At 34.8% G+C, this 17197-nt stretch overlaps 1 pseudogene; it reads left to right on the top strand.

The window, feature by feature from the left end:
• Positions 1–6926: 6926 nt before the first annotated feature.
• Positions 6927–17197, top strand: part of LOC123954939 — a 133123-nt pseudogene continuing 122852 nt past the window's right edge.

The raw sequence follows: 17197 nt of genomic DNA, 5'->3' as shown, positions 1-17197 counted from the left end.
TCTTTGCCAATTTGGATGTCTTTAATTTCTTTTTGTTGTCTGATTGCTGAGGCTAGGAATTCTAGTACTATGTTGAATAGCAGTGGTGATACTTGACATCCCTTCCTTGTTCCTGACCTTAGTGGAAAAGCTCTCAGCTTTTTCCACTGAGAATAATATTCACTGTGGGTTTTTCAATAGATGGCTTTGATGATATTGAGGTATGTACCCTCTATCCCTACACTTTGAAGAATTTTGATCAAGAAAGGATGGTGTACTTTGTCAAAAGCTTTTTTCAGCATCTCTTAAGAGTATCATATGGTTCTTGTTCTTTCTTTTATTAATGTATTGTATCACAATGATTGATTTGCAGATGTGGAACCAGCCTTGCAGCCCTGGAATAAATCACATTTGGTTGCAGTGAATAATAATCCTTTTAATATACTGTTGGATCCTATTGGCTAGTATTTTGGTGAGAATTTTTGCACCTGTGTGCATCAAGGCTATTGGTGTGTAACTCTCCTTTTTCCTGGAGTCTTTGGTTTTGGGATCAAGGTAATAGTGGCCTCATAAAATGAGTTTTTAAGTTTCCTTCCTTTTCTGTTTTTTGGAACAGTTTCAGGAGAATAGGTATTAATTCTTCTTTAAATGGTTGGTAGAATTCCCCTGGGAAGCCATCTGGCTCTTGTTTGTTGGGAGATTTTTGAGGACTCCTTCAATCTCCTTACTGGTTATGGGTCTGTTTAGGTTTTCTATTTCTTCCTGGTTGAGTTTTGGTAGTTTATATGTCTCTAGGAATGCATCCATTTCAACCAGATTGGTAAATTTTCTGGCATATAGTTGCTCATAATATGTTCTTATAATTGTTTGTATTTCTATGGGGTTGGTTGTGATCTCTCCTCTTTCATTCATGATTTTTTTTATTTGGGTCCTTTCCCTTTTCTTTTTAATAAGTCTGGCCAGGGGTTTATCAATCTTACTAATTCTTTCAAAGAACCAGCTCCTAGTTTCGTTGATTTGTTCTACTGGTTTTTTTTTCTTCTATTTTATTAATTTCTGCTCTGATCTGTATTATTTCTCTTCTCCTGCTGGGTTTAGGCTTTCTTTGCTGTTCTTTCTCCAGCTCCTTTAGGTGCAGGATTAGGTTGTGTACTTGAGACCTTTCTTATTTCTTGAGAAATGCTTGTATTGCTATGTACTTCCCTCTCAGGACTGCCTTTGCTATGTCCCAAAGATTTTGAACAGCTGTGTTTTCATTGTCATTTGTGTCCACGAATTTTTAAATTTTTCTTTAATTTCCTGGTTGATCCATTCCATGGTTGATCCATGCTCTTTAGCCTCCATGTATTTGAGTTCTTTCCAACTTTCTTCTTGTGATTGAATTCTAGCTTCAGAGTATTGTGGTCTGAAAATATGCAGGGAATGATCCCAATTTGTTGGTACCAGTTGAGATCCGATTTGTGACTCAGGATGTGATCTATTCTGGAGAATGTTCCATGTGCACTAGAGAAGAATGTGTATTCTTTTGCTTTGTGATGGAATGTTCTTAATATATCTATGATGTCCATCTGGTCCAGTGTGTCATTTAAAGCCTTTATTTCCTTGTTGATATTTTGCTTAGATGATCTGTCCATAACAGTGAGGGAGGTGTTGAAGTACCCTATGATTATTGTATTATTGTCAATGTGTCAAACAGATTGTCAATGTATTTCTTTGATTTTGTTATTGATTGGTTTATATAATTGGCTGCTCCCATGTTAGGGTCATAGATATTTAAAATTGTTAGATCTTCTTGTTGGACAGACCCTTTGAGTATGATATAATGTCCTTCCTTATCTCTGATTATAGTCTTTGGCTTAAAATCTAATTTATCTGATATAAGAATTGCCACCCCAGCTTTCTTTTGATGTCCATTAGCATGGTAAATTGTTTTCCAGCCCCTCACATTATGGCTGGGGGTGTCTTTGGGTCTAAAATGAGTTTCTTGTAGACAGCATATCGATAGGTCTTATTGTTTTTATCCATTTTGATACACTGCATCTATTGATTGGGGCATTTAGTCTATTTACATTCAGGGTAACTATTGAAAGATATGAATTTCATGCCATTGTATTGCCTGTAAGGTGACTGTTACTTTATATTTTCTCTGTTTCTTTCTGGTCTATTACTTTTAGGCTCTCTCTTTGCTTAGAGGACCTGCATAAAGTAACATATGGAAACTGTAGGGCTGGTTTGGTATTTGCAAATTCTTTTAATTTTTGTTTGTCCTCAAAGCTTTTTCTCTCTCCTTTTTTTCAGTGATATCCTAGCCGGATATAGTATTCGTGGCTGCATATTTTTTTTCATTTAGTGCTCTGAATAGATCATGCCAGTCCTTTTGGCCTGCCAGGTCTCTGTGGATAAGTTTGCTGCCAATCTACTATTTCTACCATTGTATGTTACATACATCTTGTCCTGAGCTGCTTTCAGGATTTTCTCTTTGTCAGTAAGACTTGTACATTTTACTATTAGATGATGAGTTATGAACCTATTTTTATTCATTTTGAGAGGGGGTTCTCCTTGCCTCCTGGATTTTGATGCTTGTTTCCTTTGTCATATTTGGGGAATTCTCTACTATAATTCACTCCAATATACCTTCTACCCCCCTCTCTCTTCTTCTTCTGGGATCCCAATTGTTTTAATATTGTTTTGTCCTATAGTATCAGTTATCTCTCAAATTCTCCCCTTGTGGTCCAGTATTTATTTGATTCTCTTTTGATCATCTTTTTTATTCTCCATCATTTGGGCTTATATTTCACTAATTCTCTCTTTTGTTTCATTTATCCTAGTGGTAAGAGTTTCCATTTTTTATTGCATCTCATTAATAGCTTTTTTAATTTCAACTTGGTTAGATTTTAGTTCTTTTATTTCTCCAGAAAGGGATTCTCTCATATCTTCTATGATTTTTTTTTTGAGCCCTGCTATCAGCTTGGTAATCATCATTCTGTACTCTTGTTCCGACATAATACTAATGTCTGTATTGAATAGGTCCCTAGCTGTTGGTACTGCCTCTTGTTCTTTTGTTTGTTTGTTTTTTTGTGGTGAGTTTTTCTGCCTTGTCATTTTATCTAGATAAGAATAGATGAATGAAAGAAGAAAATACTAAAAGGGTGGCACAGACCCCAGAAAAATATATGCTAACCAAATCAGAAGAGACCCAAAACTAGGGGGGAGGAATAGATGATATAGATATAGATATAGATATAGATATAGATATAGATATAGATATGACAGGTGAATAGAACAGAGCCATCCACTTGACTTTGGGTGTATTCTGGTCTCTTAGAAGAAACTGCCTCCCAAAATTTTAAAGAAAGAAAAATTTATATATATACAAAATAAAGGTAAACATGGTGAAGGGATGGAATATGACTGTAAAAGTAAAAATTAAAAACGGTTCTAAAAAAGGAATTGATAATTTGTTTTTTGTTTTTTTTTTAAAAGAGGAGAGAATGTGATCAGGCTGGAGACTCAAACAAAACCATGCACTAGATATAGGGTATATTTTGATCTAGTAGAAGAAATTGTATCCCAAAATTTTAAACAAACAAACAAACAAAAAACCGAAAAAAAAACCCTATATTTATCCAAAAAATAAGGTTAAATACAAAGAAGGGATAAAATATGACTATAACAATGAAAATTTTAAGAGTTTTTTTTAAAGGTATTGATAAGATAAAAGAGTTAAAAACCATTAAAAGAGGAAAGAAAAAGTTAAGAAAAATAGAATAAGAAAAAATAAAATAAAAATTATTTAACTTTAAAAAACTAGAGGATCATCAGAAAAAAGCCATGAGTTGTATGCATTGCTTTCCATTGGCTCTCAAGTTCCGGAGTTCAGATTGATCAGTAAACTTGGTCTTGGCTGGATGGTTCTTGCTGATCTTCTAGGGGAGGGGCCTATTGCAGTGATTCTCAAATGTTTTTGCTGGAGATGGAATTGCATTGCCCATGCCAGGGGCCAGACTAAGTAATCTGCTTGAATTCACTCTTGGTAGCTTTTGTTCCCTGAACAAGTTCCATAGACCTTTGGAGGATGGGAATGAAAATGGTGGCCTCCCAATCTCTGGCCAGAGGAGCTGAGAGCTCAGGGCCCTACTCTTCAGTGTACCCTCAGAGAAAAGCTGTCAATCCCTCCTGTCTCTCTGGTCTCTGGCCTCACTCCATGCTCACCCTAGCCTGTAACTGAGTGTTTCTATCTCTGGTGCACAGCCCACTTGGAGTCTCCAAACCTAGCAGAGTCCTGCTGCACGCTCCCACGCCACTCCTCCCGGAAGAGGAAGTGGCCGGATGTGCCCCTTGTGGGGTCCCTGCTCGAAGAGAAGTGGCTCCACTGTGTCTCGGATCACTGATTAAGGTAACCCTGAGCTGAGACTACACTCCTCGCTCCACCTCTGTAGGTGGCTTCCACACTCTGATACCTGGCAGCTCTGCCACATTCAGATACCCCCAGTCTTTCTGTGACCCTACAGGTCCTGGGATCACACTGTCCCTGGGAGAGCTCCACATCTGCTTAGCCTCTGCAGTGATGTCCCTCCATGGACCAGACTTCTAAAAGTTCTGATTTTGTGCTCCACTGCTCTACTGCTTGCCAGGAGACAGCCCCTCCCCTCCATGGTCTATCTTCCCATCACTTCGGATTAACTTCTCCACAAGTCCTACCTTCCAGAAAGTGGTCAATTTTCTATTCCTAGAATTGCTGCTCTTCTCTTCAATCTCCTGTTGAATTGGTAGGTGTTCAGAATGGTTTGATAACCATCTAGCTGAACTCCTGGGACCAATGATATTTCAGTCTCCTACTCCTTTGCCACCTTGCTTCCTCCCCCTTACTAGCTCATTATTATGTGAATTGGGACATTGGTGTAAGATGTCAAATATTAGGGTTTGACCCATAAGCTAATTCATTCTAGGAAGACTAGGTACAGACTAAATTCAGGTATAGTTTAGAACTTAAGTGAATATTTTCTACCTTTTAGGAGATGGTGTTATTAAACTTAAAAAGTATTTATTAAAATTTTCCTACCTTTAGAGTTTGGAGTGACATATAAGAAATGAAAGGTATTCCAGATCGTGGAAGCAATTTGAGCAAATGAAAATGTGAAAATGAGACGGTCTGTATGACCAGAATTAAAAGTGAATTTTAGGGAGGAATATTCTCAGGAAACATAGATCTTATTGTTATGTTAGGCAGCTTATTATAAAACATAAGGTCTTAACACAGACAAAAGAAAAGGTAAGAATAAAGCAAATATTTATTAGTATATAGAAACTAGTTGTTAAAGGAAACAAAATGTGTTTTATTTTAAAAGCACGGATTATACCACTTACTAGATATTTGACCTTGGGTGAGGTGCTTAAGTTTTCTGCACCTAAATTTTATCTGTAGAGATCATAATAATACCTATATTTTAAGTACTCAGAACAGAGATCGAGAGGTATTGGTTATATGGCATACAATTTAATAGGCAGTTTTGCATAGTTGAAAGCTCATAACCCATTGCATGTGGTAAGTTCTCAAGAAATATTTAAAGGAACAAAATGAAGTAATGTTGAAAAAATAAAAATGTGAACTTTAATTCCTGTTTCATTATTTACTTTTTGTGTGACCCTCGACATTTACTAGATAAACACTTGTTGAATATCTTACTCTCTGTCAGACACAAAAGCAAATGAGACAGACTCGTTCTTTGTTTTTGCAGAATTTCCCTTTAGAAGGAAAGACAAATAAACATGTAAACATGGACATAAAAATAATAATTTCAATTGTGATAAGCACCTCAATCCCCTCATCTGCAAATGGAATATAACAATGCTTACTTTTAAAGGCACTGCAGTGATTTATAAACACATGTATAAAAGCACTTACATAGTGCCTAGTGTAGACTGTAGAGAGGTACTGAATGACTTTTTAGTAGCAGTTTTAGCAGTGTTCAAACAACAATAGCATGGTTTGAGTATTTCAGAAACTGATAGTCTAATGCAGTGGTCGGCAAACTACAATGCTTGGGCTGGTCAATTGTTTGGTTTTTTGGATTTTTTTGTGTGTGTGGTTTTTTTTTTGGTGTGTACATAAAGTATTATTTGAAAGTGTCATGACCATTTTTGCATATTTCTTATAGCTGCTTTCTCACTAAGAAGACAGAGTTGAGTAGTTGTGAGAAAGATTACGTGGTCCTTAAACCATATTTACTTAAGTGTTTACTATCTGGCCTTTCAGGAAGTTTTCTGACTCTGGTATAGTATAGTAGTTAGGTCATGTTTACCAATAATTGGATACACATATGACGCACTTGATGATGGATATAAATCTCTAGTGTTGTAAAAAGGGAGGGATCGCTTCTAATTGGAGTTAGCAGAGAAATCTTCCAAGGGGAGAAAGCATTTTAACTAGACCTTGAAGGATAAGTAAGAATTTAGGAGGTGGAAATTGCTAGGGAGAGAGCATTCTAGGCAACTTTCTGTATGAAGAAAGACCTCAAAAAAGCATAATATTTAATGAGCACCATGTTTCATAAAATGATTGGATACAAGGATGAGAATCATCAAATTGAGAAACATTTTGAAAACCAGACCAATGTATTTGAACTTAAGGCAATAGAAAGTCACTGATCTGAGTATGAGAATGACATAATCAGTATTTTAAAGATATTCATTTGTCAGTTGGTATGCAAAATTAACTGAAGCAGAGATAATGAAAAAGAGTAAGCTGTCAATAAGTGAATAAAAAAATGCACAGGCATAAGATAATGAGGGTTGGCACCAGGATGATAGATGGAAAAGGAAAATATAACTACATATATTGCTGTAGTTACTCGGACAGATTATGAAGTGTGGAATCAGGGGAAAGAATGAAAGCTGATAATGCCATCAGTGTCAATGGTGATGAGAATTGATGAAAATGATGAACAATGTCAAAGTCGGGAGAGAAAACAAGATCATGTGGACTGAGAAAAGATCGATGGATTTTGTTATTTAGGAAGTCAACTGCCTCTGGAATCATCGTGGCAGATGTAAGATTTTGACTTAAAGAGATGGTGTACTTGAAAAAAGAAGGAAGAGCAAGTAATAAGGTGGTGATAATAAAACCTGTCTCACCATCATTGACGGTTTATGATGTGCCGGGTAACATTTTTAAGCACTTCAGGACACCATTTTATTTAATTTATATAATGACTCCATGAGGTGTCACTGTTATTATCATGCTATTTTACAGATAAGGAAATTAAAGCTTAGCATGATTAAATTGCCCCAGGCTTTCACAGTTAATAATGGAGTTTGAACTCAAGTTATATGACCTCAAAGCCTTTTGCTTAACCATACAACAACAATGCATCTCTCATAAATAATAAATAAATAAATAAAATGATGAATCAAAGCCATGGTGCTTTTTAATTTTTTTCTTTGGTGATTCAAATATTTTGTTCCCTTTTGTTAAGGGTTACATGACTACTATTTAGAATGAAATCTTCATGGTTACAGAAGAGGGGATATTTAATTTAGAATGCAACAATTACTTACCAAAAACACAGTATAATGTTACTTTAATTAGTTAGGGTTTTTGTTGTTGTTGTTGTTGTTGTTTTTGTAAGTGTTGAGAGGCAAGTAACTACCTGGGCCAGGCCAGGTTGTGTCAGAATGGCAAGATCCTGCAGCTTACTACTGTAATGATGGCTTCCAGTCCCTCAGCTTCCTGGCTGCAGCAAAGGTAGCAGCTATTTGTGGACCAGTTCTGCAATGCTGTTCTGTGAGTCTTTCCTAGAAATTCAGCCTAAAGCCTGCCAGACTCAACTTTAGCCCTCCCAGTGATTATGTAAGCACCAAATTCCCTCTGTTATATCCCTTTCTATTTAACTTAGCAGGAGTGATTTCTGTTGTATGAACTCTAATCTGTTCTATATATTATTGAAGCAGTAAGATTAGTAAATATGAGATTGATAACACTGAGGTTCCAGAAATTTCCCCAACACTACTTTTTTTAAGCTTTCCCTGCCAAACAAAAGGAGTGCAACATTAGTGGCAATTTTCCAAACTGACAAATGGGTTGAGAAAAAGATGAGTAGCCAGAAGATAAAATTTCTCAGGCTAAGATCTTTGTCTCTGTATACAGTTTCCTCATTCTTATGGAATTGACCAGAGTCAAAAATCTTGATGCCTTTTAGGATCTTAAGCAAACTGTGTTGCCAAAAACTTGGTCAGTAACAGCTATTCCACCTAAAGAAATCCCTGGACTCCTGAATCCTACCAACAGGAGCAAGGTGTGGATGTGGTTTCTGTATAGTGTCCCAGAAGGGTAGCCTCAGTTGAATATATTATCATCTGATAATGTAGTCTATGCTATTTCAAATTTGAAATTAAATGACTTTTTCTTTGAATTCCATATGTAGACCATCTTTACAAATATTCCATAGATGAGTTCTTTTTTGTACTACATATGTTTATAGATCTATACCCATTTAACTTATCAATACCTTTGTTAAAATCCCTTCTATCTTTTTTTTTAAGATTTTATTTATTTATTTGACAGGCAGAGATTACAAGTAGGCAGAAAGGCAGACAGAGAGAGAGAGGAGGAAGCAGGCTCCTCTCTGAGGATGCGAGGCTGAGAGAGAGCTCGATGCGTGGCTCGATCCCAGGACCCTGGGATCATGACCTGAGCCGAAGGCAGAGGCTTTAACCCACTGAGCCACCCAGGCGCCCCCCCCTCTATCTTTTATAGATACTTTTATCTACTTTTATTTTTGTCTAGACAATCTAACATGAGGTAAAAAGAGACACATCCCCATTTCTGTATCTATTATTATTTATCTGCTCATGCACTTGAAGATTTGTCTATAAGTATTTTGATGCTATGATATTTTAATATTTATGACAACTATGTTCTCATTGTGGACTTGTGAATTATAAAGCGGTACTTTCTGTATCATTCAGTTTGCTTTGAATTCAATTTTGTCTCATACAAATTTTTTAAAGCTTTAAGTAGATACTCAGTTTGTCTGATTGAAGAATCATGAACTTTAACAGAGAGTTGATGGACAAGAGACCCCCCCCCCCACACACACACTTACATCTGAAGTGAGGGCTCAGTAATGGGGAGAGTTGATGTCTGCCAATGGAAAAGAATGAATCTAATGAGAAAATGAACTTAACTTTTCATCCTTCATAAAGTACACTAAAAAATACAAGGACTAGGAAAAAAACTGAAATTCATTACAAAAAAGAATCCCTCACCCCCGAAATAGTGTCCTGGTAATTCTGTTTAATCTGAGGTTTCTAGGTAGGAATATGGTAATAGCATGTAGGGGTCATAAGTTATTTTTATTGGTTTATATATTTTTGTCATTTATATGGTATAATTTGGGGAATTAAATTTCACTAAGTGTATTTTAATTCTCCATATTTAATTCCTTCAGAACCCTACCTAAAATTTCATTAAGTCATTATCCTTCCATTTAGTTAACATAATAGATTCAAGCACTTTATTAGGGCTTTTATGCAGTAAAAGTGTTATTTTCTAACACACTTAAGATCCAAAAAACAGACTTGTCATAACTTTACTGAATGTTTCCCTCAATCTCAATGGAAATTTTAAAAATCTAATACCATTCACCATCAACGTTGACTTAACAGTTTTTAAAGGTCTTAAGTAACCACTGTGAAGTGAAAATACCTTGGAGGGCAGGTATTCACAATCTTAAATGATAGGTGTGATTGGGCTTATTTAACTGCAATGCATGTAGCTATCATTTAGATCAAATCTTAGAATATCCTTTTTTGAAATGTTTTATTGGACTTGATCTTCCTTTACATTAATTATGACATACTTAGCAATTAGAGGATTTTTTTTGGAATTTGAAAAAAGTTCCTATTTCTGATGGGCATCCCACTGCAAGCATAATAAATACACTTAATAGAAGCAAAGAGATGTACAAAACTAAAAAAAAAATTCCTATTTTACACTTTTCTGGTTTTCTATTGTCTCTTGTATATTTTATTTTAAATTTGGCAAGTTTATTGCTTTTTATAGTTGCTATTTGTTTTAGAGAGGTTTCTTTGTTAGTTGTTTTGTAACAATTTTCCTATTCAGTCTAGTAAAGTCCTAACAATTTTCAAAACCTGAAGATGCATCCACTGTGATGAGCCCATTCTCAAATATTTTAGCCCAGATGGTCTCTCTTTTCCTAGAACTCCTGTAGTATCAGTTATTATTTATCTATCCATGTACGTGAAGGTTTGTCTTTAAGTATTTTGATGCCATCCCCATTTTGGTGACATCATCATTTGTCTTATCTTTCAAATGGCTCATTCAAATCCTACCAATTGGTTTCACCCTATCTGTATTTCTTCTCCTGTCCTTTCAACATCATGTCACACAACCTATCTCTATTACTGACCCATTCCTGTGACCTGCTTGACTTCTTTCCCCTCTAGGTACATTCCAGGCTTGACGAACAAATATTTGTTTTGTTTTTTTTTTTCTCTGTGAATTCTGATTATCCTCATGGGGTTGGCTGAAAAGAATCTAGAGTGATCCTGGCTATAGTAGTTAATCAGGCTTCCTCAGGATTTTTCAAAGTCTGCTGTTTAATATGCAAAAATCCTGATTTCATGCACACTATTCTATGTTACTTTTTGAACTTTTTCTTTCGTTTTTTGAGCATTTACACTTGGTACTCTGAATAACCTGCTAAACTCAGTTTCCCTACATGATAGCAATCCAGCTGCAATAAACATTGCTTCTTTCTTGATGTTCTTCACATCTGCTTCTCAAGGCTCTACATTCCCACTGGAGAATTATTAGGCCATATAGTACTTTGAAGGGATCTCCTCTAGATCATAGGTCACAGGTCAGGGATGTCAGGGCTCAGATATTCCTTCAAGTTGAGTTGGCTCTCCTAGTTCTGACCTTACCCAGACTGAATTTTACCTTCTAAAAGAAAAACAGAAAGTTTCGTTTTTTTCTCACACATACACTTAAAAACACAATTGTACACAGGAACTATTTCTTAGAAAAGACTAAGGATTAATAAACTACTTCTAAGACAGTAAATATTGCTTCATATAAGTGAATGTTTAATTTTTTTGTTTATTTTTAATGTTCTAATAACAAAAGCATTTTTTAAATTACACTATAATTAACATACAGTATTATATTGGCTTCATATGTACAATATAGTGATCCAACAATTCCATATATTAGTACTCATTATGATAAATGTACATGTTTCCCTCTGTACCACTTTCCCTATTCCCCATCTACCTCCCCTGTAGGAACCATCAATTTCTTCTATACAGTTAAAGGTCTGTTTTTTGTTTGGCTCTTTTTTTCCTCATTTATTTATTTTGTTTCTTAAATTCCACAGATGACTGAAATAATATGATATTTGTCTTCTCTAGCTGAATTATTTCACTTCAAAGTATACTCTCTAGATCCATCCATATTGTTACAAAGGGCAAGATTTCATTCTTTTTTATGGCTGGGGGATGGTCCATTACATACATATTCCACTTCTTTATCTATTCAACTATCGATAGAGACTAGGACTGCTTCCATAATTTGTCTATTGTAAATAATGCCACGGTAAACACAGGGATGCATATATCTTTTCAAATTAGTGTTTTTATATTCTTTGGGTAAATACCCAGTAGAGGAATTACTGAATCATATGGTAAGTCTATATTTTTAATTTCTGAAGAATGTAGATACTGTTTTCCACAGTGGCTACAACATTTTGCATTCCCACCAACAGTGCATTGGGTAATATCTTCTCTGCGTCCTCACCAACATTTTTTCTTGTGTTGTTGATTGTAGCCATTCTGACAGGTGTGAGGTGATATTTCACTTGGTTTCAATTTGCATTTCCCTGATGATGAATGACATTGAATACCATTTCATGTGTCTGTGGCCATATGTATGTCTTCTTTGGAGAAATATCTGTTCATGTCTTCTCACCATTTTTTGATTTGATTATTTGTTTTTTGGGGGGCTGGGTTGTACAAGTTCTTTATATTGAGTTGTATAAGTTCTTTATATATTTTGGATATAACCCAGATATGTCATTTGCAAATATCTTGTCCAATCCAGTAGGCTGTCTTTTAGTTTTGTTGATTGCTTCCTCCACCAAAAGAAGCTCCTTCTTTTGATGTAGTCCTAATAGTTTATTTTTGGTTTTGTTTTTCTTGCCTCAGGACACATATCTAGAAAAGTGTAGCTATGGCCAATGTCAGAGAAATTACTGCCTGTACTCTCTTTGAGGATTTTCATGTTTTAGATCTTATATTTAGGTCCTTAATCCATTTTGAGTTTATTTTTGTACAGTGTAAGAAAGTGATCCAGTTTCATTCCTTTGCATGTACCTGTCCAGCATTCCCAGAACCACTTGCTCAGGACTATTTTTTCCCCACTGCATATTCTTGCTTCCTTTTTTTTTTTTCCTCCCTTGCCACTTTTGTAGAAGATTAATTGATCATATAATCATGGGCTATTTCTGGGCTCTCTATTCTCTTCCATTGATCTATGTGTCTATTTTTGTGCCAGTACCATGCTGTTTTGGTTACTACAGTTTTGTACTATATCTTGAAATCTGGGCTTGTCATACCTCCAGTTTTGTTCTTTTTCAAGATTGCTTTGACTATTTGGGTCTTTTGAGGTTCCATACAAATTTTAGGATTATTTGGTCTAATTCTGTGAAAAATGCTGTTGGTATTTTAATAGGGATTGCACAAAATCAGTTTGGGTAAAAACATTGGTTTGGGTAATGTGGACATTTTAACAATATTTGTTCTTCAAATCCATGAGCATGAAATATCTTTCCATTTGTGTTGCTTCAATTTCATTCATCGGTATTTTAGAGTTTTCAGAGCACTGGTCTTTCACCTCCTTGGTTAAGTTTATTCCTAGGTATTTTATTCTTTTTCATGCAGTTGTATATGAGATTGCTTTAAAATTTCTCTTTCTAATGAATACTGTTATGCTGAAAAATAAATAAATTAAACTGTAAAAAAAAATTTCTCTTTCTGCTACTTAATTGTTAGTGCATAGAAATGCAATGGATTTCTGTATATCAACTTGTATCCTGCAAACTTACTGAATTCATTTCAGTTCAATTCAGTTCAATTCAGTTCTAGTAGTTTTTTGTTTGAGTCTTTTAGGGCTTTAGGGCATGATATAATATCATGCCATCTGCAAAAAGTCAGTTTTACTTCTTCCTTACCAATTTGGATGCCATTTATTTCTTTGTGTTTTCTGATTGCTGTGGATAAGACTTCCAGTACTATATTGAATAAAAGCAGTGAGAGAGGACATACTTGTGTTGTTTCTCACCTTAGGTGAAAGCTTACAGTTTTCCACCACTGAGAATAATGCTAGCTATGGGTTTTTCATATACGGCCTTTATTATGTTGAGGTATGTTCCCTCCATAAACCTACTTTGTTGAGGATTTTTATCATGAAGAGTATTGTACTTTGTCAAATGCTTTTTCTGTATCCTTTGAAATGATTACATGTTTTTTAATACTTTTTCTTGTTGGTGTGATTGACAATACATTTTGAAAATTGAAAATTCACTTTTACATAACAATATGTAAAATTCGAATTCACTGATTATCTTTAGAGACAGAAGAAGTATTGTCTTGATTTGCATATTTGTTAAACACAGGCCTTGAAATTTTCTGCTTACCAATTGGCTGCTGAATGTCAACTTTATAAAGACAAAAATCATGTCTGTTTTTTTGTTTTCAACAACATAAGAACAAGGTTTACTGGATGATTTTGTTTATTTTTGTTTTTCAAGTAAGATTTAAATCATTATGCCTATTCTCATGTTTAATCCCAGGGAGATTCAAAGATGAAATTGACAACTTCTTGAGAAAATCTGTAATTTTTTTTAAGATTTTATTTATTTATTTGACAGAGAGAGCACAACCAGGGAAAGTGGCAAGCAGACTGAAAGGGAAAAGCAGGTTACCCACTGAGCAGGGAGTCTAATGCAGGGCTCCATCTCAGGACCCTGAGATCATTACTCGGGCCTAAGGCACCTGCTTAAACTGACTGAGCCACCCAGTCTCCCTTTGAGAAAATCTTTAAATTAATCAGCCACACAAAACATCATTGTCAGTCAGTGTCTGGATATAATTGGTCCCTGGATTCTTCTTTGCACTAGCTATGGCCACATAGGACCTAAAGTACAGTTAGAGAATGTAGAGACTGTTCAAACTAAAGGAACACAGGAAATTTTGTTTGTTATTAGAAGTCATAATATTCAATCCAAATCTAGCTTAGAGAAAGATTTCACTAAGTTCTTGGGTTTCAGAGTTACATTCTTCTCCAGTGTCTCTCGAATTTTTGTTCCTCCTATTACAGTCACTAGACCAGGAGGAAAAAAAAATAATGTTTATATTCTTTATCTTTTATCTGAAATTACATGGTCCACTTTTTATATCCTAGCACCAAGTTCATCCATATGCCTTCGAAGATTTCAAATATTACAAAATGAGAAAACTTTGTCCTCAAAGAATTATAAAATATTTTAGGCCAAAAACATGTGATAAATAGGAGCAGTCTTTTAAAACTATTAGTTAACACAACAGGAAAAATGAGGCGACTAATCATTTATGGTTATTACACATTGAAGATATAATGGCACTTCTTGGTTTAAACATGATTATTTCTTGCCTATCTGCTTCGTACTGTTGGGAAAAGACTCCCAAAACCTATAAGTAAGGCAAAAGAATACATATCTTTTCAATATCTTAAAGAAACATTGCTTAACATAATAATCTAACAGTTAACTATTTAAGAGAATGTATGATTATTTGCCATTGTTATTTATTATTTATTAAGAGTTTAGACAGTGAAGATACATGTGAACTTGGAGGTTTTTATATTGTAGACACATGAGTAATTTCTTTTGTAAAAACATCAACCCTAGAGGTGAATTGTATAATATTTACCAATTTTTTAAAAATCTAATTTAGTAATCTTTTCTAAAATTTCTTTATCAAAATGCCCTATAAATATCCAATTCCTAAAATATCTTTTGAGCTACTATTACTGCCATACTGGTTCTTAATCAATTACTGAGTGAAATAAATTTTGGAAACAATTTCATTCTATTAAGGTCATGATTGTACCATTTGGAAATTATTATTTGTTAGTATATCTCAAATCTTCCTGGATTCTAGATCAGTTTTGCAAATAATCTTAAGCCTCCATGGTAGGTGCTTCTAAAAATGGAACTCATTAATTTTCTATAGTTGGTGCAATGGAAAGGATTCCCTTTATGTGGGTGTACTTTGTTTTAATTTAGTTAGACACTAATTTGTCTGATTTTCTGAGCTTCTCAGCAGAGTGACCATCAACTCAGAACAGGATGGAGGTATTCAATATTCTATGCTTCAAGATTCTTCCATGTAGTCTAAGAAATAAATTGACATGAAATGAATTAACAGGAGGAAAAAAAATTATGTGTGCACAAATGCTCAATAATGCAAATGAGACCTAAAGTAATAATCAAGGCAGACAGTTTTTATACTTTTTAGACAAAGACACAATAAATCTATGAAGAATTAATAGAACAAAGAAAACTTGACTTTGGGAGTTTTGATTAGTAAGTAATTTTAAATAGAATTTGGGTTAGGGTAATAAATTTGTAAAAAGTAACAAGCCTTCTTGGCTATGAATTCCCTTCTCTGGTGATAAGGATGTCTCATTACTTCCTGGTATAGAGAAGATACATTTCATATGGTAGATTTATTTCCTGCTTCCTGAAGACAAAGTGGGGGTGGGGAGTCAGAGTGTTTCTTTTGCACTGGCTATTTCTTAAGTATCTTTTGATTCAAAATAATCAATATTTCCAAAGTAACATTCTTGTGGTGGCCTACCCTTGGCCCCTTTAGGGTAAGTAGCTGACACAACCCTCACAGGTTCAAACTGGATGATAATGTGGTTTCTAGGCTGTCTCTGTCATCTTCCTGCCGGACTGATCCTAAACACCGTGTGGAATACTGTTTTGTTAACATTTCTTGCCTAAGCAGGTCCTTTGATTTTACTTTCTGGGCCCTTAGCTCTCACTGCACAAATACCTTGCTGTTGCTGCTAGCCAGTTAACTGGGGTGCTAAAAGAAACCCAAAAGATCATAACACAGTTGTTAGATTCTATTGCATTTTATAAATAGAAAATATTCAATAGAAACAAAACCATTCAAGTAAATAAACAGCAGGTGAATACAGGCTTCTTGTGTGAAAATGGTTTTAGAAATAAGCAGGTGTCTTTATTTTCTATTTTCAAGATCAAAAAATTTGAGAGTAGACATCAAAGGGCCAACATCATCATTGCAAAGGTTCCCATGGGTCAGAGAAAACAGACTGCAAACATAATGCTGTGGGTACTTGATGTGGCCACTATGTGGACTTCAAAGAGCAGAGGGTCTGATGGAAGCTAAAGTTGTTCTGTTTGTAAGTTCTAAAAATTGTTTCTCAACCTGCATATTAAAAGCTGTGACAAACTGCAAAATCCAGAGGAATAATATAAAAGGAATAGAAATACATCCTTTCCTGTGTGATCCAGATTGTTTTTATCTTTGCTTCACAAAATAGAAGCAGTTAATTGTAGGCATTTCTTGGAATTTTTCTTTTCCAGGAAAAATTTTTATTATTCTTATTTTTTATTCCAATACTGTGCTATAACCATTTACCTTAACACGTAGCTAGCTTGACACAAAATGCCTGAATAAAACATTTGACTTACTGGGCTAGTTAATTCCATAAAATCATCTGCAATTCTGGTGAAGCAAGTAGCTGAGTTTTGGAAGAAAGATTGTAAGACACTTTTACTTTTTGTCCGTTTAAAAAAAATATAGAATCACTGTGATTTAAGGACCAAAGATATTAACTGTATGTGATACCCAAACAACAAATTGAAATTATTATATTTCATTTTAATCAATCAAACCAATATTTTATAGACCAAAGAATTGCTTGGCTTCATTGAACATTGTTTTTCCAGAATGGAATCAAATCATTTTATGTGTAGTATATAATCTAAAAAATATCATGGAATTCCTGAGCTTATTCAAGAAATCTGACTTTATGCATGCAGACATCTCTGAGGGAACTCAGCAGGAAATCCAGCATCTGCTACAGCGACTAGAGAAATCCCTTGGTTCCCAAACTGCCTCTGTC

The sequence above is a fragment of the Meles meles genome, chromosome 1 (genome assembly GCF_922984935.1).
Source record: "Meles meles chromosome 1, mMelMel3.1 paternal haplotype, whole genome shotgun sequence".
Lineage (NCBI taxonomy): Eukaryota > Metazoa > Chordata > Mammalia > Carnivora > Mustelidae > Meles > Meles meles.
This window is presented reverse-complemented; position numbering and strand designations above follow the sequence as displayed.